The sequence below is a fragment of the Tenrec ecaudatus genome, chromosome 18 (genome assembly GCF_050624435.1).
Source record: "Tenrec ecaudatus isolate mTenEca1 chromosome 18, mTenEca1.hap1, whole genome shotgun sequence".
NCBI classification, from domain to species: Eukaryota; Metazoa; Chordata; class Mammalia; order Afrosoricida; family Tenrecidae; genus Tenrec; species Tenrec ecaudatus.
The window spans coordinates 52,099,873-52,126,074 of NC_134547.1; the positions used below are offsets into that span (position 1 = coordinate 52,099,873).

Sequence of the window (26,202 nt, forward strand, 5' to 3'; positions counted from 1 at the left end):
ATGATTGTGGACTCAGAGTCCCACTACTTAGCAAATCTGCATCCCCCTGATATGGGCGTGTCTCATTGCATGTCTTCCTCAAGTTATGTAGATCCTCGAAATCTCAGATCAGACACGAAAAGTGGTACTGTGGGATAAGTATTGGCCTGCTAATTACAAGGTCAACAGTTCAAGCACAGCAACTGCTTCTGGGGAGAAAGATGAGTTTGTCTGTTCCTCTACAGATGCTCAATCTCACAAATGCAAAGGAGGAGTTCTACTCTGACATACAGGGTCACTGTGCATCAGAACTGACTCGTGGCAGTGTATTTTCGTGTAACACTCAGATGTTTTCTATATAAAACACACATAAATAAACTTACACATTAAAGCACATTTTTCCAGATTTTCTCTTAGAATCCTTACAGTAACCTGATATAAACTACCTTTTGTATAGTTATGCATATGTATGGTTACTACCTGCATCTATTGGAATATGGTTTTTTATACCTGAAAATCTTCTTTTAATTTCATTCATGCAGATTGTTAATGTACGATGTGCTTTTCCTTTTTTGGAATATATCCATACTATTTTCTTCTTTATCTACTATTAATATTTTCCTCCATCCATTTTTCATTTCTTCTTCTTATTATTAATACTGGTAATAATAGCCAGAAAAAGGATATTGAACACGATTCTGTGTTTGGATTTGGAAAACACAAACTATATTTTTTATATCTGCGATCTACTACTGATTATCTATGACCTGAAGACATTGATCTAAGTCCTCAGCCCCATTCTCCAGGAGATTATATTGAAGAGCAGACCCGAGAACAGGAGACAGTGTCCTGGACATGGGGAGTGCCCAATACATAGTGATGATTAAACCACTCCAAGGGAGGAAAGGGCCACTCTTAAGGGCCTTGAGGTCATGAACCTTCCACAAATTTCCCTCACCCCTCTGCACCTAAAGCAGTCACCCCACACACTGTTGCCCCAACCAGCCTTTTTAGTGAGGTCTGTTCACTAGTGATTGAGCCCTGGCAGTGCCAAAGATAGATAAATGTTTGGCTATTAATCAAAAGAAGGGCCATCCAGAGGCACTCCGGGAGAAAGGACGTGGCAAGATGGGCATGCAAATGGCACAGCCCAGAAAACCCACATGGCAGCTCTACAACTTGACACATCCAACCACAATGGTTAATTGTTAGGTAAAATTTTCTGTGAAAAAAATCACACCGGGCTTCCTCCTAATTGGAATGGTATTTGCTTGCAGTACGTGTGTGTGTGTGTGTGTGTGGGTGTGTGTGTTAGGGTTCTGAGGATTTAAAAGGAGGTAAACTATAAAAGACATTTGCATTCCTCAGATGAATATGACCATCTTTTAAAACACATAAAGGAAAATCAAAGCTGCACTGAGATCAAGTAGGCAAGTTCTACACAGGGAAAGCAAGACCTATCAGATTGCTTCTTCTCATTTCATAGGTAAAAGATAAACTCAGATTAAGCATCCTCACACACAGACAAGTTACCTTTCTTCGCTTTGCGGAAACTTAATGAAGGAATGAGATGTGAAATTATTTCCATGAGTTATCCCAGATAGCTATTGAATAAGCTAATACATGATGAGGTACATAAACCAAAAGGGCCGCTGCTTGGTACACACAGAAATCCAATCTCTGAACGTTGTTCCCGGACAAAGAAAAGTCACTTTACTCCCAAAACACTGAGCAAGGAGCCAGGGGAGCGTTCCTCAAACCTGATGCTTTAAATAGCTTGGGATCTTTATTTTTACAGAGAGAGCAAAAGGGAAGTTATATATGTTCATAAAATGCCTTTGGAAACCTCATAGTTTTGCAGTTGGGCAAGTCAAAGTATGTGCATGGTGCTCTGCCTTCCATGTTCATAAAATGACTTCCCTAGCATGTTTGGAGTGGGCGGTCTTGCTGGGGATATGTCATAAGACTGTGTGCGGTTTGATTAAGCTGCACAGGCCTGGCAGGCCAGGACGGCATAGACTCCGCTGATCCCAATAGGTATTTTTCTGAAAAACAACCTTGAAAGAAGACACATCATCAAAGTAACTTAGAGCAAGTGACTCAGCCCTATTTTCTCTCTCTGTGTGTGTATGTGTTTGTGTGTTTCTAAGTTTAACCTTGTCTGAGAGACTTCAAATCCCCCCCTTGATCTGTGACAATCCTTAAGTCATAAGGGACAAAGGGCACCAAGTTTTCTGTCTGCTTCCGGCTGCGCGGGGAAGAGTTAGGAGCATGTCTAAGGAGTTCTTTTGCAGCTATAGTAACGTCTGTGTGTGTTCGTGTTTTAATCTGGAGTTGTTACTAAAACATAGCTCATACCTTGCAACAATTTAGAAGTGAACTTGGATATGAAATTTAGAATGAAATGTCAAAAAAAGAAAGTTAAAAAAAATAGTATGGGAGTCTCAGTCGCTGGAAGCTAGAACACCATGATATAACCCATGATTTTCTACCTCCAGAGAAGACTCTTGGAGACATTGTCTACTTGTCTACCTTCTTGGTGGGCGATAGATTCTTTTCTTCTTGTCCAGAAACGTTGGTCCATACAGAGGAAGAGATTTTGGCTACGGTAAGAACTCCTCAATTTCTGCCTAGAAACTCCAGGTGGGTGATTGGATTATCCATCTATCAAGGAGTCTAAGGAACTTTGATGAACTCAGATCTCCCACAGGCAAGGACAAGAGTTGTTTGAGAGACCTATTCTTCCTAGAAGCCAACGGTCTTGATAGTGGAGTCAGTGTGCCTCTTTGCCAAATTGTCTGGTTGGACCAATGGCCCAACTTGACATTTCAAGTATGAACACTTTTTTAGTATGGGGGACATTGTAGGTATTGACTCATACTTATAAGTCAGAAAAATCATTCGAAGAATCTGGGAGCAAACACAAGATGCATCCCATTTCTCGTCCCTTTTTATTCTGGAAATACTAGTTTTACTTTCAAAATCACCTTTTCACTTAGATGAAACACATTGTGTAAATTTTCATGGGAGTTACTTTCAAGGTTGTTATAAGCACAAAACCTGTGTTAAAATGAATTCATTTTTATTAATTCTCCAAATAAAAAACGTCTTAGGGTAACTGTTAAAAGCCCAGAGTACAAGCCAGGAGCAAGAACCATTTTTCTTGGGAGAGAAAAATAAATGAGATTTTTAGATTGCTCTGTTAAAAACATCATCCATGGCCTTCACCTTGATACAAAAACAGAAGCTTAGAAGCTGACTCTCAGAACAAAATGAAACAGAAAAGATATTATACCCAGATCCAAACTGAGGCCTACAAAATACCGGATATCATACAACATGAGAACCCAGTTTCTTAAAATGTTTTCATGAATTTTTAGTACAATCATCTCAATTGATATTGTGGCCACACATTACAGAGGATGCTATTTTACATTTCTTCCTAAATCCATCACTAAAAAATGCATAAATACAAGTTAGTGCGAATGCAGTTAGGGTCTGAAGTTGGGGGAGCCTGCCCAATGAGCCCTTCTTACTTGTTGCCACTCATACACTCACGCAACAGTTAGGCTGGCTGCTAACTGCCAAGTTGGAAACCACCAGCCACTTCATGGGTTTTACCCTTAAAGAGTTGTTGTGGTTGTTAAGGGCCATAGAGTGGGCTCTGTCCCATAGCAACCCTATGCACCACAGAACAAAACACTGCCCATCCTTGGAAAGTTGTCCCAAGGGCCAGCAACCTCTCTGCCACGGAGAGGAGACTCGCTCTTCCTTTCTGACCATGAAACCTTACGGCATGCTGAAGGTCGGAGGCTTGAAGGGGTGCTGGACTCGCCACAGGCAGATCCAAAGGACTTGAGAGGCCAAATGGTAAATAAACCAGAGACATCCCTGCTCTGTGTGCACAAAATTGAGAAAGAGAACAAAGCTTTGTTGCAAGGCTTTGAGAAGGAGAAAGGGGGCGGTACCTCAGCTCTGATTCCCTGAATGACAGACACCTATTCATAAAACGGATTGGGAACCCCCATGCGTATGAATTTAGGGCACAGCAGGATACGTGCACATGGCCGAGCGGTCTAAGTTCATAAGATAACATCCTTACTAAACTTAGGGTGGGGATTTGCTGGGAGAGCCCTAAGGTTGACTTTAGGCCTCCGCTGATTGAACTGGTCCCGCACCAAGAGGCTAGGGCTGAACACATTCAGCTTATCCGGGTCCCTGGTTACTCTTCTGCAAAACCAAGTTGATATAGTGAGTCAGCAAGCAAGCCTGCTCTCATGGCCTCTCTCTCCCTCCCGCTCCTCCCGCCACCCCCCGCCCCCCACTCCTTATTCTCTCTTTTGCTGGTTTCTAAGTTTAACTACATCTGGGAAGACTTCAGTTCGGAATCCTGGTGGTGCTGTGGTCAAGCACTCAGCTACTAACCAAGAGGTCAGCTGTTCAAAACCACAAAGCACTTCTCAGAAAAGCATGTGGCTGACTGTTTCTGTAAAGATCTCAGCGTTGTGAACGCGACAGGGAAGTTCTACTTGGTCTGATTGGGTGGCTGTGAGTCAAAGTCAAGAGCAAACAAGCACCAAGAATCTACAAAAAGACCCCGGAATGCCTAACTCGGCTTTATCCTTCCTTCCGACCCCAGAAGCGATCTGAATGTACAGGTGACACAATAAGCACGAGTTCCCCAGCTCCCCAAAGGGTACCCAGCTTAGACATGGAGGCAAAGGGCTCACGTTTGTAATGTGCTGGTAGCAGAGTGTTTCCGTACACAGAGGCAAAGGGCAGCGTTCCAACAGAGCAGAAGCCTGAGGTGCAGGCAGATCACTCGGGCATCTGCATTAGGAGGGGCAAGTGTGAGATGCTAATCAGAGCTTGCTGGGAAAGTCTGAGGTCCCCAGCTGCAATTGGAGCAGCAGGGTGCCTGCAGCAGCTGTATAGGATATGAGCACCTCGTCTTAAGTGGGATTGTCTGCGCAAGAGGGAGCCCCAAATGGTCAGAAATAAAACCAGCGGAGTAGATGTTGCGTAAACACTAGAATTACCTCAATTAGTTCTAGAGAGCCCTACAATCTCAGATGGCGTTTACTTGTGAGGGAATCTATGGAGAGCCTCACGGAACACAACTCAAATTCCAATATTAATTTTCCTTTGGAGTAGCAACAGTATTCATATCTATATCCAACACACTAGTTCATTTGTCTTATTGTGGTCACTTCCATTTGGCCGTGAAGCAGGATGTTTTGCCATGAGTGTCTCAAGTACTAGCAGGATCATCTCCATGGGTCGGGCTTCAATAGTCAAGGAAAGTCCTGCGCACAACAGACACTGCCTGGTTGCTTGCTTTGAGGACAGCAAGGGGAAGGATCAACTGCTAAAAGAGGACATCATGTTTTTGTAACTTAAAGGACGACAATAGAAACCCTTGGTGAGATATTGTCTGAGCAGCTGCCTGGATGACCTCAAACAAAGTGGCCAAGGGAGGGACAGGCAGGATGGGGTTCTCCTGCACATAATAAGGTTATTATGAGTCGGAGTTGACTCAATGGCAGCTAACGATGTCTACAGCACATATTTAAGAGGATACCATAAAGTCATGCATGCATATTAGATATCAACTGCTGCAATACAGTGGCTTCAATCTGAAACCAAACCCACTGGCATCAAATAGCTTCTAACTCATAGCAACCCGGCAAGCTGGAGGACAGCTGCCCCACGAGCTTTCCTAGACTGTGAATCTTGTTATAAGCAGATGGCCACGTTTTTCTTCTGAAGAATGAGTGCTAAATTCAAACCACCAACCTTTCAGCCCGCAGCTGAGCATTCAATGACTGGCCACCAAGGCTTCTTCTGCAAAACTTGGCAGTGTAAAATACAAAGAATTATTTCACACATTTCTGAGGGTCTGGAATCTAAGAGTGGCTTAGTGGAATGTTTCTGATTGGGGATGTCTCATGAGGTTGCAGTTGAGCGACTGGTCAACAGTGATTGGTCAGCATCATCATCTGAAGGCTTGACTCAAGCTACAGTCTACATCCAAGTAGACCCACAAGGCTGTTGCCAGGAGACTCCTTCCCTTGTGGGATGTTGGAAGGAAGCGCCTCCAGTTTCTCCACGTGTGTGTGTGTGTGTGTGTGCGTGTGTGTGTGTGTGTATTTCCTGGGAGCTGGGCAGCTAGTGCCTCCAGTTTCTCCACCAGTGTGTGTGTGTGTGTGTGTATATGTGTGTGTGTGTTCTTGGAGCTGCTCACAGCAGGGCAGCTGGCTTTTCCTAGATGGAGAGACCCAATGGAAAATAGAAAATCCCTGAAAGTGAGAGAGAAAACACACTTACAGAACACTGGAAGCTACAGTCTTTTTATAACCTAATCCCGCAGTGACATACTATCACCTCTGCGGCATTCTACTCATTAGAAGTGACACTAAGCTCAAACTCCACTTAAGAAAAGGGGATTATTACAAAAAAGCATCAATTCCCTGGAGATGGGGATTACTGTGTCATCTTGGAGGCTGCCTGCCCAGGCATGTAATGTGCTCGGCACATGAGACATGTTCTGTACATGCCAGTTAAATCCTCAACCATGTTAAAATGGTTTTTTCCTGCTTTTTAAAACATATCTATGGAGTGAATACGTGTTTCTTCTTGGCATTGTTTGTATTTTAAGTTTTTCTATCTGAAGTTGAAGTTTTATAGTGGGTGATCAATAAATATTGCATCTCTTCCTAAAATCTCCTTATTTATTGATTCAGAAATATTTTACAAGGCATTAAAAAAATCAGCAGTGGTTCTTCCAAAGACCTGAGCTCAGTTATTCTCTGAAACCCAAGGGATGCAGTGGACAAAAAGAAAAGAAACAGTATTTTACCTATAAATGAATGTAAGAAAGAAATCATTGGAATGCATAGACCGAACTTCAAAGTGGGATTTGGGCGACAATGATAACGTTGGCATCCATCTCTTGGTTTTGTACACACAAAAATCTTCACGTCACTACTTACACTTCTCTTATCCCTGAGCACTAATTATATATTTAAGCACCATCACTGGAATATTGAAACATAGCTGCCCAAACAGATGTGATTTCCTCGGCTGAGCAGTCGGGTTGGAGAAGAGGCTCTCTGGCTGCTAATGCCAATGACGTCGATGCCCTCCTTTTGTTGCTGAAACGCGGATCTTCGCTTCCTGCACACCTCGTTCCTTCTTCCAGGAGGTAGCACCACCTTTTTGATTTGTACCCCAATTCCTTACAGCGAGTGCACACATGTGCATGAGGACACACTCACCACTCACTACTGTACGTTTCAAGGAAACAAAATAAACAGCTGAATTGACATATAATTCACATATCGTACAAGTCAACAGTTCAATCGCATCAAGAAGAGTTGTTCAATCACAACCACGATGCGTTGTAGAACGTTTTCCTCATTCTTACACTCACAGCTATTACCTTCTCATTGCCCTCAATCCTTTCTGCCGTCTGCCCCAAGCAACCATGGATCGGTTTACTGTCTATTGATTGGCTTATCCTGGATTTCATATGCAGAAAAACATATATATTTAAAAAACTAACAATAATAAGAAAGTAAAACAGATGAAAACTCTCGATCGAAAAGAAAACAGAAAATACTAAAGACTAGAACCAATTTAAAATGGATCAAAAGAGAAAGTGTTACATTTTAACCTAACTGCATCTTCAATAATCTATTTTGTAATGCATTCTGCATGATTGCAGGGCTATGCAAATCTGTTGTCTATGGTCAGTGGGGAGTCACCAGGAGCCTAATCTAAATGTATTTCCCCTTCACTGTTTTTTTTTAATAGAACCAACTTTAAAATGGGCCAAAGGGGAGCGCTTATGATAAGATATTGCATTTTAACCTAACTACATCTGCCATAATCGACTGTACAATGCTCTCTGTCTGATTATTTTCTGAATGCACCTTGCTGCATCATGCCTGAATTTCATTTCACTGGGGGTTTATTTTGGCAAGAATGTCATTTCTGCTCTGGCTTCCTGTTAGACTTGTATTCTTTCATTAAAATTCTGTTTAGATAATTTTAGTAAATACTCTGGAACAGTGTCACAAAGCCTAAACCAGCATGCAACTGTTTCCTCACTGCTAAATTATACAAATTTAAAAATATTATATGGTTGTTCTTTTGTGCCTAGTAAGTGATATTGTATCCATGATATGCCACTCTTCTGTACAAAACGAGAAAAATATATCTATTTAGATCAACAATGACCCTGCTATGAAATTTTGAATGCAACAGATGGCTATGCATATTATAATCGTTGGGGTGAACCAGGTTAAATTATTTTCTTTGAATGTCAAAAGTGGTCAAATATCAATGCTTTTAATGTTATGTTGGTGAAATATAGCACACTATTTGATAAACCTTCCTTGTTTAGGGCACTGTGAATGCATATTCAGGAGAACAGAAGAAACATCAATCGGGAAAGAGTTGGAAGGTGTTTGTTAACATTTTGCATGTCTTGTGGAGGAAGAAAAAAATTATTCATTTTAAGTAAACTTAAAAAAGAGGAAAATTTAAAGTCATAACTGTATTTAATTTACAGACACATATTAAGAACAAATTTTTAGTGAATTGAAAACTTTGAAAGAAAGTAATAGGATGCCTAAAGGTAGGGGGTGTTGTGTATTTGTGTGTGTGTGTGGATGGGTCTTACCAAAGGGGTTCAGGCAACATGAAGGGATATGTAAGAGAACATACTACTACTTTATAATAGACAATGATTGCACCAATTTAACATATTCTGATTCAGGGTTTGAGCAAAAAGTTCGAAGCACTAGAGGACTTACAAATTTGGGGAGAGAAATTGAATAAGAAAACTACAGTCACCTAAATTAATGCCTGTTACAATGACTTTGAACAGTTTTCCTGAGGATCAGATGAGATGCTTCTTTACAATTCTCATTCTGAACCTCCAATATCAGCTGTGCACATGATGCTTGTACTGAGGCACAAAAAATGATCCTGGTCCTTGTCAAAATATGGCGATCATAGGTCTACAGAGAAGTTGTCAGTCAGTATCTATAGCTACATCTTTAGGTACCATTATCCCTTGTTACACCTATGTTTCTAATTAAGTCTGTGTATAATTTTAGTTCTTGCTTTTATGTCCTTTTCAATCATAAATAAAGAGACGTACAACCTGGTAAGCAGTTAAGCAAGTGGAAAGTACCCCAGTCTTGTCAGAGGGATGGGACCTACATTAGGAGAAAGCAAAGTGGCATTAGAACCCTTCCTCTCATTCCTAAAGCCAACTGGTTGCTCATCCATCCATAAGATGTCTAACACAAACTGTCTCCTCCCCACCTTCCACCTGATGAGAACCTCATGCTGACCAAATTTGTCCTAAATTCACAACTCCTCCTTCTCCATAGGAATGCCCTTATTTGGCCAGATACTCCAAATAAATTTACCTTCCTGTCAATCTGTAGGGAGGAAGTCAGATAATAAGTCAATTTCATGATGACTGAGATTTATCTGAATACATGGCATGGATTCAGTGTTTTTGGAAAGTGGGGCATGTGTTTTGACCATGGTTCCCAGAGATGTTGAGCAGTTCACTTTCTATCAAGAGGTGACCTTGGGTTGCTTTAAGCTCCAGCATCACATTAAAGATGATGGATCATGCTTTTTTTATTTAATAAAATTGAGCTCTTAATATGCATATTGAAATAGCACTAGAAGCTGTGGGCAATAAAGGGAAAAAAATGAGTCTTTGACCTTCAGTGGGCCATTAGCTCCTATGGGAACATGAAGTCATTTCCTTCTAACTAAAAAAAAAACACATAGTAACACATTAGTCTAGCACATAGTAGGCAACCAATAACTGTTGAAAGACTTAATAGAATAGGACGACAGAACTGCATTCATCTTATTATAGGAAACTAGGAAAGGCCAGGCAATTTTAATATAATAAGAAAATACCACTCTGTTCCATTTCTCTAAATGCTGAAATGTGAATTACTTTCATGGTTTGCATCAGCCACAAGAAATATCCCAAGCAAAACAGAGAAGTAAAAAAGAATATGGCACATTTGGGGAATTATGAGCAGATTGTGGGTTTAAGGGTATGGGCCAAATTTAGAATCATGAGTTAAAGACAGATTGAGGAGGATACATTGTGATAATTAAATAACACATGTCCTAACTTTAAAAAAAAGATAATTGAAAACAGTTGTCTTATTTATTTTTTGTTACAGTGCATCACCGGGAGAGACTCAGAATTAAAAAAAAATTAAAGTTGATCTTCCTATTGTTATATTGGATGACAGCTATGCCATCCTGAAAATGCATACTACCATGCTGTTTTTCAGCTTTTCTTGGTATCCTGCTTTAGTAACTAGGTGCTTAATGATGTGTCAAGTAATTTTTTTATATTCAAAAGTCTATCTCATGTGAACCAGTTTATTTTTTTTTAACTTTAAAGCTTAATAATTAAAAGAAAAAAATTTCTGGACTAGTATTCATTGGGCGCGGACCAGTTGAAGCTCCAACATCTGATATTTCCGTGACTTTGAACAGGTCACATTCAGTATCTGAGACTCACATCTGACTAGATATTGGATGTGGTTGTTTGTTATCAACTAGTTAGCCCTTGATCCCTTGTGATATCCTTCATAAGAGGATTCGATTGTTGAGAACGTTTTTCACTCTTTTTTTTTTCACAAGGAAACTGCCAGGCCTTTCCTACTAGTCTGTCTGAAAACTGAGATCTCATCAGCAACACAGCAACACACAAATATCCACAGACACCTGGTGGTGGTCTACAGGTGAAGTAACAATCACACTGGGGTCTCCTGCATGGGAGGCAATCTTTCTACCACTGCATTGCCATTGTCCTTGGAAATTGGTCAACTGACACCTGAAGTCTCTTTTGAATATAATGTTATATGGTATTTTCATTAAAAAGATAGTCAGCTACCAGTTCCTTCATTTCCTATCTAGAATGTATCTTCACTGGGTTGCCTCTGTCTGGATCTTGTATCATTGACAAACTTTGAGTCATTCAATATCTTATCTATGTTGTAAGCCAAAGGCATTTTTAGTGTTGAATGTAAAGGAGCTGATGTCTTTGTCCAACAGCCAGACCGGTTCACCATACAAAACTAAAACTCACTGCCATAGAGTCAGTTCTGACTCATAGTGACTTCACAGGACAGAGTAAAACTGCCCTCATGGATTTCTGAGACTGGAAACTTCTATGGGAGTAGAAAGCCTCATTGTTCTCTCACCTAGTAGTTTCAAATTGCTGACCTTGTGGTCAGTAGCAGAAAGCTTAACCCACTATTGCATCAGGGATCTATTTCTTAGTTGATTCCATTCCATTTCACGTTGGAGTTGGAGAGACCGATGGAATCATCATTTCCTCATTAGAATGTGCACGACTGAAGGAAAGACAGCTTGCTTATTTGAATCAAGCAAGTCATATCAAAATCAACTTCCTCGGTATGCAAAGTCAGGCGAATACAAATCCTGGGAATTCAGCAGGTACATATGAGCTTTATATTATGTACATGAAAACTGGATTCAGATTTATATCCATTGATCTTAAAAGGTGCAGTAAATTAACCAAATCTGATTTAATGATCAGAGCCCTCCTGTGTTCATCCAGATAGACGTTTATGAGCATGCAAGCCTTAAGGGAATTTAGTTCATCTTCCCAGGCCTTGCTACTATCCCTATTGTGGTCTACTTGATAGTTTGATGAATTGGATATTAAAATTCAACTTTTTCTTGTAAACAGGCTTCATGAAAAACTCACCTGGCTTGACCTGGTTAAGCCAGACACCTACTGTGCCTCGCATGAGTCAGCAGGAACTAACAGAGACAGCATGTTGTCACTGAATAGGTGAAACAAAAGCTAGGAGTGGGTGGTTCCAGGTAGCAAGATGGAAATCTGTTGGCCCTTAATATTGCTTGCATTTCTGCTTCCTTACCAATTGCTAGATTTTGTTTCCAAAAGTTCCTATTAACTGCATTGGTTAGGGTGCCTAGAGAGGTGTCTATTATTATACATTGACTTTTATTCAACATGTTAAGGTTGCTAAATCTTTGCTGAGCATTTTCTCCACCTAGAAAACTAGAGGAGAAAATTACTAGTATCATCTTCATAGAGAAATTGTGAGGATTATACAAACAAACTCATTTATAGCTCAGAGAAGTCAAATTGCTTGCACAAGTTTGCTTTTCCTATTCCATCACTTAAAGTTATTTACTGTGATATGTATCTGTGACAACTTGCTAGGATGGGCATAAAACAAAAGATATAAGATTGCTGATTTCATGTTGGTAATATTGTAATAAACGAGGTCAAACAAGAAAATAAACAAATAATCAAAATTTGGATAAATTAGGATATATAGTACTACCTGGGTGAAGCAAAGGGTAATATATCTGATGACTAAATGAAACGTAGAAGACTTGAATCTACCCAGAAATTCCTTGAGAGGCGGACCAGATTCCCTTTCCTTTTGAATGAAGCAGACATTATATGAATCAGAATCTGCTAATTGCCAATGGACAGAAATAACAACACAGATATATAATTAAATAAGATGATGGACCATAAGAAAGTTTTTATACAAGATCTTTCAGGAGAAATTAAACTTAATGCCACACTTGATTAACCAGAAATGTAAATCATATAAAAATAAAGGAGCAAACAGTCCAAAGGAAAAAAAAAAGGCACTGCCATCCAGTTGGTTCTGATTCATCGTGGCCCAGGCTCACAACCATTCCTAAGAGGAAACAAAACTGGAGTATCCAAAGACCAAAAATAGAGGTCACAGAGGGATTAGTGGGGATGTGGGTATAGGGCTGAGAGTCAGGGTCTGAAGTGAGCCCGGTACATAAAGCCTGTGTGATGTAAAGTTTTGTAGAGCTTGGTCATGAGCAAAGCTGTCTTAAAGAGGAGAGCATGAACCGATCGAAATTGTATCATGATGTCTAGGACTGAAGAGATGAGAGTGAAGATCGATTATCCACCGTGGCAGTGAAGCCTGATTGCCTCACAGTCGTGCTGTCCAATAGAATGTTCTGCGGGGATGGAAATAACATCTGTTCTCCTTGTCCAACCTGGTAGACACCAATAAGTCATGTCCACTAGGCTGCTATGAGTCAGAATTGATGTGCAGGCAATGAGTTTCGTTTTCCTGTTTGTATATTAAACCTTTGGAATATGACACTCGGAACTCTGGGGATCTTGTTTTAAATGTGGTTTAATTTTAATTCATTGAAAGCTACATAGCCACGTGTGACTAGACATTTTAGAACTGGGCAGGGTCACTTTAGAGTAGCAATCAAGTTATCATGTCTTTAAAAGTCTATATTCTTAACCTCTGCCCTCGAATACAGACATAGAAACAAGGTTTGAGCTGCTCAATGTTCAGCTCTCTTCGAACATTCTACACCGTTCAGCCATGGGGGCGCTATTGGTACCACCAAGGCAGTGCAGCTACCACTCAACACTGCGCCAATATTAACATCCCCACGGAGCCCATGCGATGCCCCTTTGGATCATACGATGTAATATAAAGTACAAATGAGAGACACATTTGCTTTCAAATAATGCTTATCTGTCCCAGTAATGTGTTTGGTACCAAAGACCAGCTTTAAATTGTTAAGAGGTTGCATTTAAAACTGTCTCTTTCCGGTTGATTGCTAATTTATGGCATCATTTTTAGTGACTACAGAGAGCTTCTTTGGGATGACAGAATTGCAATTAGATTGTCACAGAATGTCAGTGGTGGTGTTGGTGTGTGATTTCTGGATGCATCTTTTACAGAGCCTCTCATGCTAATACTATTAGAAACAGAATGTGTCTTTGCTTTTTAAGGAAGGGGGGGTCCTAGATGAGCAGATTCTATTATATTTGGAGTGGGAGTTGCAGTACAGAAGGTGCAGTAAATATCAGAGTCCTCAACAAAGACTTTTAGGGAAATAGCGAATGAATAAGATGCTGCAAGAAAGGATTTAGGAAAATAAAGCACTGGAATAAGTATATTCAAGCCCTGGCTTTGTACTGAAGGCATTCCATAAGTTGGTTGACACGTGAATTCCAATATTCCAATCAAAACATGCTTGGAACACCTTTGGGGAAATTTCTAATCTCCACGAGGTGTTCGGTGAAGGGAAAACGTGGTTGATGGCTTTAAGGGTCTGCACCCTTAGAACATCCGTTTCACTTATCGTAGAAGGTTCATGGGGTACAAACTTGATTCTGCACAAGTAAGCACATTGAGCTTAATTGGAATCAGTGTCGTTTGAGTCCCCGTCCCTGTCCTAACATATAGCAACTCTCATGACCAAAAGTCAACTTACAAATATCACCTCCGTATTCACTACCATGAGTCAATTCTCACTCACTCATGGCCATCCTATAGGGCAGAGTAGAACTGCCCTGGTAGGTTTCCTAGGCTATTGCCTCTTTATGAGAGTAGAAAGACTTGTCTTTCTCCCACAGAGCAGCTGGTGGTTTTGAACTGCTGACCTTGTGGTTAGCAGCCCCACATGTAACCACTCTTCTACCAAGGCTCCTTTGGAAACAGCAAAAATGTAGAAGCATCTTATGAATGAATCGGGTAAACTTATTGCTCGGACTGGGAGGGTTTTGTGTTTGGATTATTTGCTTTTCCCCTGCAGACCTGCAGCGGGGCTGGGATACATAGAACGAGCTGATAGGCTGGACCAAGTAGTTTTCAAGTGTTCTCAGACACTAGGCAGTGCCATCTGGCTAGGTGAACAGCCCTTTGAAGCAATGCTTTGAAAGGGAAGTGGACAACATCGAGAAAATGAAATATCCCGGTGCCGTCAGCAGTAACCAGCAACATCTAAGCATTGTTCTTATGAAAAGATAGATACTGAAGGAAGCAAAAATCCATTCAGCGATTCTCTCCTCGGCGTGGTTCTGCTGGCTATGCTCTAATTCTCCATTTCAGGGGAAGAGCTTTTCGTGAGACTAGGTTGGAATCTCATCCACGCATCCTGGGTTATTTTATAGATTCCTATTTGTTACTTCAAGCAGTCCTTGGAATTGAAAGAAAAGAGCCATAAATACAGAAGTAACATACAATGTACTTCAATTGTCATCCTTCTCCGGGAAAAAGAGAAGGGGTTCCATGGCCTGAAATCATTCTCTGGCTGTGGACTGCTTTTACATAATCGGTGCCCTGGCTAAAATGTTCCAGGGTCTGAGCCTGATCTTGGTCTTTGGGAACCTTGCCTGCAGAGAGATTTTAGTAGCTAGGTTGCTTATCAGGAAAGCTTCTGCTTTATCCAAGAATGCTCACTCTAGGAAAGTACAGAAATCATACAAAATCAAAGCTGTCATTAGTCCAGAAATGTGTCAGTCCTATACATACATACTGTACAAATATTGTAGACTTGTTTGGCTTCAGACCACAGCAATAACTCAAACCTTGCAGTACAATATGTCCAATGAATTTTTTGTTTTAATAAAGTGCATATAAAAGTTAGGTTTACATGATATTTGACTGTAGTAAGTAGGCAAGAGAATACTGAATTCTGCCCACTTAGCAAGCAGTGACATCACTGCCTACTAAGAAATGTGTCCTCTTCTGATGGACGTAACTCCTGTCCAAGTCCCCTGTCTCTATTAACTAGTCACATCCTTCCCTGAGCTCGACACTGTCCAGTAGGATATTCAAAATCAAATAGTCATCTAAGAATTGATATATCCAAAACAATATTTGATTCCTTTTCTGCAAGCATCTCCCTTTACCCATTGGCATTACTATTCCCTTTATGGCGTACCTGGTGATGGGCTAAAGAATAACAACTTCCAGGAATGGGATCGGTTTCAGGTTTGAAAGGTGTCTAAGGGCCAAAGTCACAGGGCTTCCACCAATCTCTATCAGACCAGTAAGACTGGCCAGTTACATATTTTTGAATGTTCTACATTTTCCTGCCACAGTGTTCTGATCCCAAGCGGAGCAGTGAGGAGTGATAGCAGGTACGGTCTAGTTGTTGGGTTTTGGAGCTTGTGGGTTGTGTGGCCCATGATTCCTCTGGGTTAATTGTTTCAGTGAGTCTTTGGTTGCCCTCACTGCATTTCTTTGGATGGGAAGGGCGATAGCTGTATTTTTGGTGGATGTTTACAAGTTGTTAATATGCCGGTTGACGTTCAACAAAATAAGATATAGAACACTGCCTTTATGGAAACGCCATACCTTTTAACCTATCTGTCCTTTGTGATTATGGTCCTGAGGCTTCAAGGCAAATGACTCAGTCCCTTAAAGGGTTCACTTGTGACTGAGAAGTTAACAGAACTTCACCCCTGTAGTTCTCCATAGGATGCTTAAAGCATCGACTTTTCCGAAGCAGATCTTCTGAGTGCCTCTGGGTGAGTTTGAACATCAACATTTTGGACTAGTAGGTGAGCATTTAACCTTTCGCCTCACTCAGGTATGCCTATCACCAACTGAATTCCTACAAAAGTCACTTTGTTATTTTTTCCCGATTACTCTTGGATGGCCACAACCCATTCAACATGGAGCTAAGTTGGGCTGCATACCTGACGGGTGACAAGTGGCCACAGTCAAGGTGACAAACAGCTACACCTCCCCCAACCCCTCTTCTCTCCATCACATCAATGAGTCTGGTCTCCTTCATGATTTTTAGTTTTTCCCCCATAGTTTTCTCTACTCTATCTAGAATTTTCTAATGTGCACCTTTCCAGAACAGTCGGTATTGCTAGCTGGATACCATCTAGTTCTTCTGGTCAAGGGTTATGGAGACGGAGAAACGTTTTTTTCCTTTGCATCTTTCACTTTCAAAATGTCTTTTATTTACTTAGATTCACCTTAGAATTTTTAACACAAAGGCAGAATATACATTTGTCTTGCCGTATCCCCGGAGCTTACAAGAGGAAATGGCTCATGATGTATGCACATTAAATATTTACTCAAAGAGTGAACGAGGAGGTCTTTCACTAAGTCCTAAGAGTGGAGTGACTCGAGGACTGGGCTGCTCAGTGATAGATCAGTAGCTGAAACCCATCAGCCACTATGCAGGGAGAAAGGTGTGGCAATGAGCTGACATGCAGACAATAGCCCTAGAAATGCTACCAGGCTGTCCTACGCTGCCCTATAGGACGACTCTGCATCCCGATCTACTGGATGGCAATGGATCACAGTGGCCATGCAGATTCCACTGATTGATACTCTTCGAATAGCCTCTGAGGATATGTGCTTATTACTCAGCAATCATCTCCTCATCCTCCATGGAATTCCATTAGGAGGTAATCCTAGCTTCATAAATAGGCCCATTATCACTGGTGAGATTTCAGAGACTCAACAGTAGTTCTAAATATAGTGCCTTGTGTGTGGTGCTTTCAAAATAGCTCTCCCGAGGGCTTTTAAGGGCTTTCACTCAAATCAGTCACCTCACAAATTAATTTGCTGGTTTAAAATCTTCATTAATGCAAATTGATTGGATACTGTAAGCATATACAAATGAGTTCTTCAGTTTTCCTGTTCTCTCAACACACTGAGGCAGCATGAAAAATAAGCTTTGAAGACAGACACAACTTCAATAATGAAAATTGATAAACCACCCATTCCAATCTTAAAACACTATTAAAACTGACCAATTTTCCCACCCAAAGAAATCTCTCACTACTATAATCTCCTGTGTTATTACACACACACATATTCTATATATATATATATATATATATATATATATATATATATATATATATCCCCAAAAAATAACAGGAAAAAAGCTCTGCTGGGTGGAGCTTTAGTAGTATGACTTTTTCCCATGAGGAGAGCATCCAGCAACTCACTCTCAGTTAGTGCACTCAGTGGTGTTACCTAGGAAGTTTCTCTCTGGTCACAGTGAATTTTTTCATAAAAGCAGTTTACTCAAACCTCTTTTTTTGTGTGTGTGAGGGCTGATTTAAGAGAACAGCATACAGCTGTGAAATTTTGTTTCCTGCTCAGGGCAAATGCCACACAAACTGTTGTAATGGGGAACTCAGCTGACAAGGACGGCATTTTGGGAAAAACTCAAGTGTATGAGTGGCTTTCTTGTTTCAAAAAAAGTGAAATATCAATCGATGACAAACCTCATTCTGGACATCTGTCAACTTCCCAAGCACATGAAAAATGTTGACTAGTAGTGAATTTGGAGTTCATTCCACCATGTCAGACTGGTAATCAATCTTTCGATTTAGTGGCTCTGAAAGAGCTTTCATAACAGTGTGCCACAAAAAAGACCTGATTTGTGGCAGATGGCAGACTGGTTTGCCACCCCAACAATGCACCTGCTCAGGCAGCCATCTCAGTGCACCAGTTTTGGGCAAAAAACAGCATGCCTCTCTTGTCCCAAGCACCTTACTCACCTGATCTCACTCCATGTGATGTCTTTTTGTTTCCATATATGCAGAGGCACATGAAATGACAACAGTTTGATACGTAGAAGAGATGAAGGAAAAAAGGAGTGAGTCAGTGTCAGCCATCCAAAGAGATGAGTTTGAAAAATATTTCTAAGACTGGAATCGCAGATTTGACAAATATATTAAGTGTAATGGAGACTTCTTTGAAGGTGATAAGGTTGTTTTGTAAAAAAAAAAAATACAGAGATTTTTTTAAAAAAATCTGTGTTCTGGGGGGTATCCCTGCACGTGCATGTGTGTAAAGCAAAACAACAACAACAACAACAACAAAACTTACATCCATCGAGTCAATACTGATTACTAGATACTCCCTGTGGGTTTCCAAGACTTTAACTATTGATGAAAATAGTCTTTCTCTCTCCAGACTCCTAGTGGTTTTAAACTGCCAACCATGCGCATTACAACTCGATCTATAGCCACTATGCCACCAGGGCTCTTAGATAGAGAAGGACAGCAATAACATGATACTCCAAAAAATTATCCAAATTTCAGACCAGACACTTATTGGTATGAATAAAATGTAAAAGCAAGTTGTTTCAGGTAAACTAATACACATGTAAACTTAATTTGGGGGAAAGGAAATCATTTTATTCATTATTCTTATTGGATGACATATACACAGAACTTCCTAGTTCATAATGCCCAATAGAAGGCAAAATAAGAAATAAGAAAGGTAACTTTTAAAAGTAACCTTTTCTTGATCTACAAGTGGCTAAATAAAATTTTTATAACAATCACCCTACATTAGCATTTTTTGTACATCTAGAATGGTGTCCAATGTATTTCCTCAGGTCAAATAGCACCTAAAATTGTAGTAGGACAAAGAGTAATTTTCCCCTCTTTCTACTTAAATTCTAACAGAGGTAAAGATAAAGAATAAAACCACCTCAATTTTAGAAAATATAAAAGCGATAAAAAAATTTAGGAACAGGCTTGGGATAGTTTGTGTTTACTTTTTCATCTTTTATTTAGATCATAATGGATAATCACTAAAGATTTTCAGATGATTGAGACGGTGGACTCAAAAGAAACAATTGTCAAGGTGATACAAGACTGTGCCACTTTATACATAAGAGTCACTATGAGTCAGGAACAACATGATGACGCTTAATAATAACAGCGCTCTTAAAACATGATACACTGAAGCATGTGATCATCCTAATTTTCAAAGAAGTATACTAAAGTTCAAGGAAATGTGGACAACATAAGTCAACATAAACATGTCTCTTATTTTATTACTTGCACTGTTTTCTCATCTAAGCAATTGTAAATCCACTTTATGCCACTGGACATCCCTTTATAGAAGGGTCTCTGGGAGGAGACGAGCCAGTCAGGGTGCAATGTAGCAACGATGAAACATAGAACTTTCCTCTAGCTCCTAAATGCTTCCTCCCACCCACCGCACTCCACCCTCATTATCATGATCTCAATTCTACCTTGCAAGTCTGGCTAGACCAAAGGTTGGACACTGGTTCAGATAGGAGCTGGAAACACAGGGAATCCAGGGTATGAGTGGCGATACTGGGAAGGTTGAGGGAGGTTGGGTTGGAAAGGGGGAACTGATTACAAGGATCTACATGTGACTTCCTTCATGCGGGACGGACAACAGAAAAGTGGGTGAAGGGAGATGTTGGACAGGGCAAGATATGAAAAAATAATAATTTATAAATTATCAAGGGTTCATGGGGGAGATGGCAGCGGGGAGGGAGGGGAAAAAATGAGGACCTGATGCCAGGGTCTTAAGTGGAGAGCAAATGTTTTGAGAAGGATGAGGGCAATGAATGTACAAATGTGCTTTACACCATTGATGTTTGTATGGATTGTGGTAAGAGTCCCTAATAAAATGATTTAAAAAATAAAATCAGGGATATTTTAATAATAATAATGAATATTTAATAAATAACATAGAATATGTCAGCTTTTTAGAGTGTTAAAAAGCAAGGATGTTATTTTGAGGATTTAAGTGTGCCTGACACAAGCTGTAGTAGTTACATCATCTCCTGTCTTCTTGCAAAGGGGTGGAATTTAGCCTGTCAATCAGGTCGCAGCTTGATGACCTCATTTGGAGGTGCTAAGGAGAGAAATAGCTCGCTGGAAGCTGACACACAGAAATGATCCCTGCGAGACATTCCTGTTGACAAGACAGATGAAGCTACCTGGATGGAGCCAGAGCCTGGAGCTGGAGGAGCCACATGGAGACTCACGCCAGCGCTAAGATGCTTCTACTGCCACTGAATCCATAAGACTTTCCAGCCACTGGACTGTGATCTTCCTGCACTCAGCATCATTGCATGTGTTGCATGAGTCAGAAGAATTTATAGACTGGTATAGGACATATAGGCTAATATCGGACTTATGGACTTGATCTGGACTGGGCTGGGATGTTTTCTCAATATACAATTTCTCTTTTATATAAAGCTCTTTCTTAGACCCATATGAGTCTCCCTGGATTTATTTCTCCCATCTACCCAGACACAAGCCAGGGTATTTTCAATCGCCTCCTATGCATGTGAAAATTAGGCATTCAATAGGGAAGACCAAACCAGAATCAACGTATTTGAATTATGGTGCAGGTAAAGAACATTGAAAGTACATCGGACTGCCAAAAGAACCAGCAAATTGGTCTTGGACGGAATAGAACTAGAATATGACTTACAGGCAAGAACGATGAGATCAGGTCTCACATATTTTGGACTTGTTATCAGGAGAGACCAGTCCATGTAGTACGTCATTTCTAAGTAGAGAGGGAGTGCAAAGGAGGAAGGCCCTGGACAACATGGATCGACACAGTGGCTTCAGCAATGGGTTCCAACAGAGCAGGACGTGTGGGGACTCATAGGACTGGGCAGTGTGTCATTCTGTTGTTCGCAGGGTTTGTTTGAGCAGAGACTGACTCACTCAAAGGCATCTAACCATAGCATGTCAACCCTGTGAACATAGTAAGTGGACATATAATAATGTAGATAATTGTTTTCTAATTTTTTCCAATTCAAACAAAAATACCAATTGCGCCTTGACCTTTTGACTGAGATCAAGTGTAGTATCAAACAAAAAGACATTATTTCCATCGCTTTTGCATGTCTTTACCCTTTTAAATACCAGGAAAATAATCATAGACAAATAAGAATATTAAATTCTGTTTTTTTCCATAATTTAGTTTTTGTTAAAGATCTAAGCATGTGTGCTATGTTCTTTCTAGATTATCTTCGATATTAATATTTTGGCATTTTGTTCATAAAGATATATGAGTTTAATAACATATATCATTTGCTACACCAAGCAATGATCTATGTTTTCAATAATCATAAATTATATTAAATAAATGGAAAATAATATTTAGAAGTCAACAATAAAAAGCCTAACAGATGATTGTATGTGCTAAAATTAATTGTTTTTGTCAAATATTGTCATACTATATTTGATAATGCTGTACTTGATAGATGGTATTTGATAACCATGAAGCTAAAAATCAGACATTAGAAAGGGCTAAAGTGCTCTGAGGGCATAGTGATTAAGCATTGAGCTGGTAACCACAAGGCCAAGAGTTCAAAACCACCAACTACTCCATGGAAAAAAGACAAGGCTTTCTACTCCCATAAAGAGTGACAGTCTCAGAAATCTCCTGGGGCAGTTCTACTTTGCCTTATGGGGTCACTGTGAGTAGGAATACATTCAATGGCAGTGAAACTTGGAATCCTTAGGAGAAAATATTGGAAGTCCCAAAAGGTATTTTATTTCTTAAGTTTCAGATTGTATTTCCAAAAGAGAAGCTAATTATTTCTTCTATACAATATTTTTACACATACAAAGAATGTTTATACATATACAGTCCACTATGGCAGCCACATTTTGTTTTTAATTAATCAAAGTAAGATTTGTTCAAGTTGTGATGTGCTATAAAGCTAAAATACATACTGCTTTTCAAATAATTACTATCAAAAATATCTCAATAGTGTACTATTTTATTTATCCTCCACCATCCATCTCATGTCCACCCTCCACTTACCCTCTGTCCATCTTATCTCCATCATGCATTTCGTATCCACCTGACAACCCCTTTCTTATATAAATCTTCTGTCTATATTTCATGCCCACTCTGCATCCATCTTTTCTCCATCCTCTATTTTGTCTCCACTCTACTTCTTTTACTTTCAGAACACCTTCCTTTTACCTTTCCTTCACCTTCTGTCTTGTGTTCATCTTGCATCCTTTCTACACCCTTTAACATATTTTCATCCTTCACCATAGTCCCACCTTGTCCCCACTTCCATCCTGTTTGCACCCTACCTCTTGCACCCACCCTCTATCTAATAAGCATCATCCACCAGCCACTTTGTGTCTACCGGCATGCCTGGACCATTCATCTTAAGTAAAACCTGCATCGGTCACTGATTTTGCTTCCTCTATCTGTATGCAGATAGCCCAGTTGGTGGAATGACTTACATAGTAGGGTGCTAACCACAAGTTCTGCAGTTTGAAACCACCTGCTTTTCTGAGGGAGAAAGATGTGACTTTCTACTCCCATAAGGACTTACAAACTTGGACACCCATAAGGGCAGTTTTACCCTGCCCTATAGGTTGCAGGGAGTGGTAATTGCTTCGATAGTGGTGAGTTTGGTTTGGGGTTGGTTGGATCTTTTATCCGTCCTCTATTTTGATTCTAATTCTATCTGGACATCCTGACCCTTTGTATCCTGTATCATATTTCTCTCTCTGCTTTGTGTCCATCTTTCATTTGGTCTTCACAACCCCATCATGACTTCTTTACCTTGCATTTGTCTCTACCTGCATCTTATCTCCATTCTCTACCTTAAGAGACATATTTACCCTTCATTATTAATTTTGTCTTCATTAATAACATTTTATATTAATTATATACTAACGTCAAGTGTATTTGGGTGTATTGGATTGTATATCAGTGAAATTGAATCTATGTTTCCAATATTTTTCATGAGTACTAGGATCATATACCATGCTGATTTATAAATTTCAAAATGTTTTTGAAAACTGAAGGATATGATTTCTTGTTCTTACTATAGCCCCAAACCTTCTTTGTGTAAGAGCACTGAACACTTTTTATCACATCACACTTAAAGAAATAAGAACTAATTCTTCAACCATGTACCCATATTTTCTATGGTATTATAGTTATTTCAATAATTGTGGAGAAATAATATTTTTAATAACATAACATTTTTTGTCCTTATGAAGAATTCTATTGGAGAAAAAGATAAGGGGATAAGGCTCCAAATTTTATAAAAATTAATTAAAAGGAAGTGAATAAATGTTGCTGGAGATAGAAATGTTGTACTTTCAGTTTCCTTGAAATAAGAGATATAAAGAAATCCTCACATGGTATTATGCTTTACAAGAATAAAAAGATGAATAACTACATTATGTAGGAGGACATGTGAGGGTAAAGACATACACTTCAATGTTTATAATAATAAAATTCATTTTACAAAATCAGTGGGATCTGATCATGGTATATTTCTAGTTTCTCTTTAAAATTATATTTCTGAATAAATTTTTACATAAGAAAATAAATAAAAAAGTAATTCTAGTAGCTGCTTTCTGGTAGAGGCATGGGGCAGGCGGCCTTGGCCCAAGCTAGGATGAACCTGGCGCCCAGTAGAGGCAGGGCAACCGAGCCAGGGCCAGGGCAAATACAATGGTAGCAGTTGAACTGGCCATTGCTACAGTGGGATTTGCAGGCCATTATGTTTTGCATGCCGATGGCTATTACCGAGGTGGATTTGAACCCAAAATGACAAAACAGGAGGCAGCATTAATTCTGAGGGTAAGTCCTACTGCCAATGAAGGAAAAATAAGAGATTCTCATTGAAGAATTATGCTTTTAATCACCCAGATGAGAGAGGATATCTTTATATAGCAGTCCAAATCAATGAAGCTAAAGACATACTAAAAGGCCAAGCTAAAAAATGAAGTAAGTGGATAATTAATTTTCAGTACCTATTAGCTTATACATGAGCCTGACTTTTTATAATAAAATTCCTGAAAGCTTTTTTTAAGGAAACTAAAGTAATGCTACTAAAAATATATTAAAAATAAAATTTAAAAAAGTAATGCTAAAGGGTTTGGCTCATAGGTATACAAGCTTATTAAAAATATACTGAAACATGGATCTGTAGTAAGTGGATGGGTTCTTATAAGTTCTCTCAGTAACACATTTATGTTAACCTTGTTAGCGTTTCTATACACACAAGCACACAAAAAAGAAATATCCACTGTCAGCAGTGCTTTCCAAGGAGATCCACTAGAACAGTTAAACTGAAGGATGAAGGGTCAGGTTAGACGGCTATGGAAACTCCTTTTTTTGGATTCCAAAAAGATAAACTTGATAGATTTTCCTCAAAGGACTTGGGATAATCACAAGAGCTTATTAGGAAGAAATTTTTTAAAAAATGCAAAAACGCAGTGGTGAGGCAGAGACCAGAAAATGTGCACCAAATAATTTATTTTCCCAACACAAGTGACAATATACTTGCTCATTTCTTGAGGACAGCACGGCCTCACTGTCTGTCCCATCTACCCTGTCACCTGGTCTTGCCAGTTCAGACTTCTCTTTGCTCCCTGAACTCAAACATTGAAAGGAACAGGATTTGTGTCTCTCATGAATACCCCAACTACCTTTTTGATGACCAATGTCATAGGTTTGCATTTCTAAGCAACTTAGCCTAACACAATTGTACTTTCTAACTTCATGGATGATTTTGTATTTTCTAACTTCATGGATGATGAAAGACATTAACTTCATGTATTTACTTATGTAAGATGAAACCATACATCTATTTTCAATGAAAACTAAAACCGTTTTACTACTAGTAAAAGCAAGTAAGAATTACCATACATTCACTCCGGAAATCCCGAATTATCATGGGAACAGACTTTCCCAGGGAACATGTCCAAGCTAAAACTCAGTGAAACTGTTGTCTGTAATTACATGCAAGATCCAGCCTGCACAGCAGAGGCAGACTAGAGGAGCCTGAGGCTGTGTCCACACAGACTGCCTCCCAGATAATTTTTCAACCTTCTCCCCCATTTTCATGTCATTAAATTCCACGCATAGACCTTGACTGTCACCTCCCATGTGGAAACTGAATCCCAAATTTTGTGGATTGAATTTTGATGCTTAAGGATATTTCTCTCCATATAAGTGCATGCGCAATCTTTTCAACCTCTGATGCAAAAAGTGTTCTAGTTATATTAAAGCAAAAAGAAAAAACCTAGAAAGGTTAAGGATGTCTTTTGTCACACCCTAGGCAAAATAAAATGGATCTTTGTAGTTCATTCGGCATAAAGATTGGCAGTGGAGGAAAATCATCAGAAGCAGAATAAAAGGAAATGCAGGACTGCTTTATGGGAGATACAGAAAGACTTTTTATCTACATGAATAAGATGTGTTTTCAAATAGAAATCTTAGGTTTTCCTAAGCATTTGTGTAAGAAAATTAAGAGAGTAACTGAGGACTCAATGCCATCGCAAATAGGAAGGAGGCTTTTTACTCGAAAAATTGCTAATGGAAGTGTAAATGGAAAAATGTATGGAATATATCAGAAATTGGGTTGCACACTGACAAGCAAAGCTGACAAAACATAGGCAGATGCCAGTTAAGATGTCAAACACTGAAAGGACAGGAGAAAAAAATATGTCTCAGGAAACCAAGATAATTTTCAATGAAGCTAAAATGAAAGCTTCTAAGAAGCGCTTACAGTGCAAAAATGTCTTGTAAATATCATTGCTATGGGAAATTG

General features: G+C 39.6%; 1 pseudogene; it reads left to right on the forward strand.

The window, feature by feature from the left end:
• On the forward strand, positions 1-24,373 carry LOC142431741 (mitochondrial import inner membrane translocase subunit TIM14 pseudogene; annotated as a pseudogene).
• Positions 24,374-26,202: the final 1,829 nt, after the last annotated feature.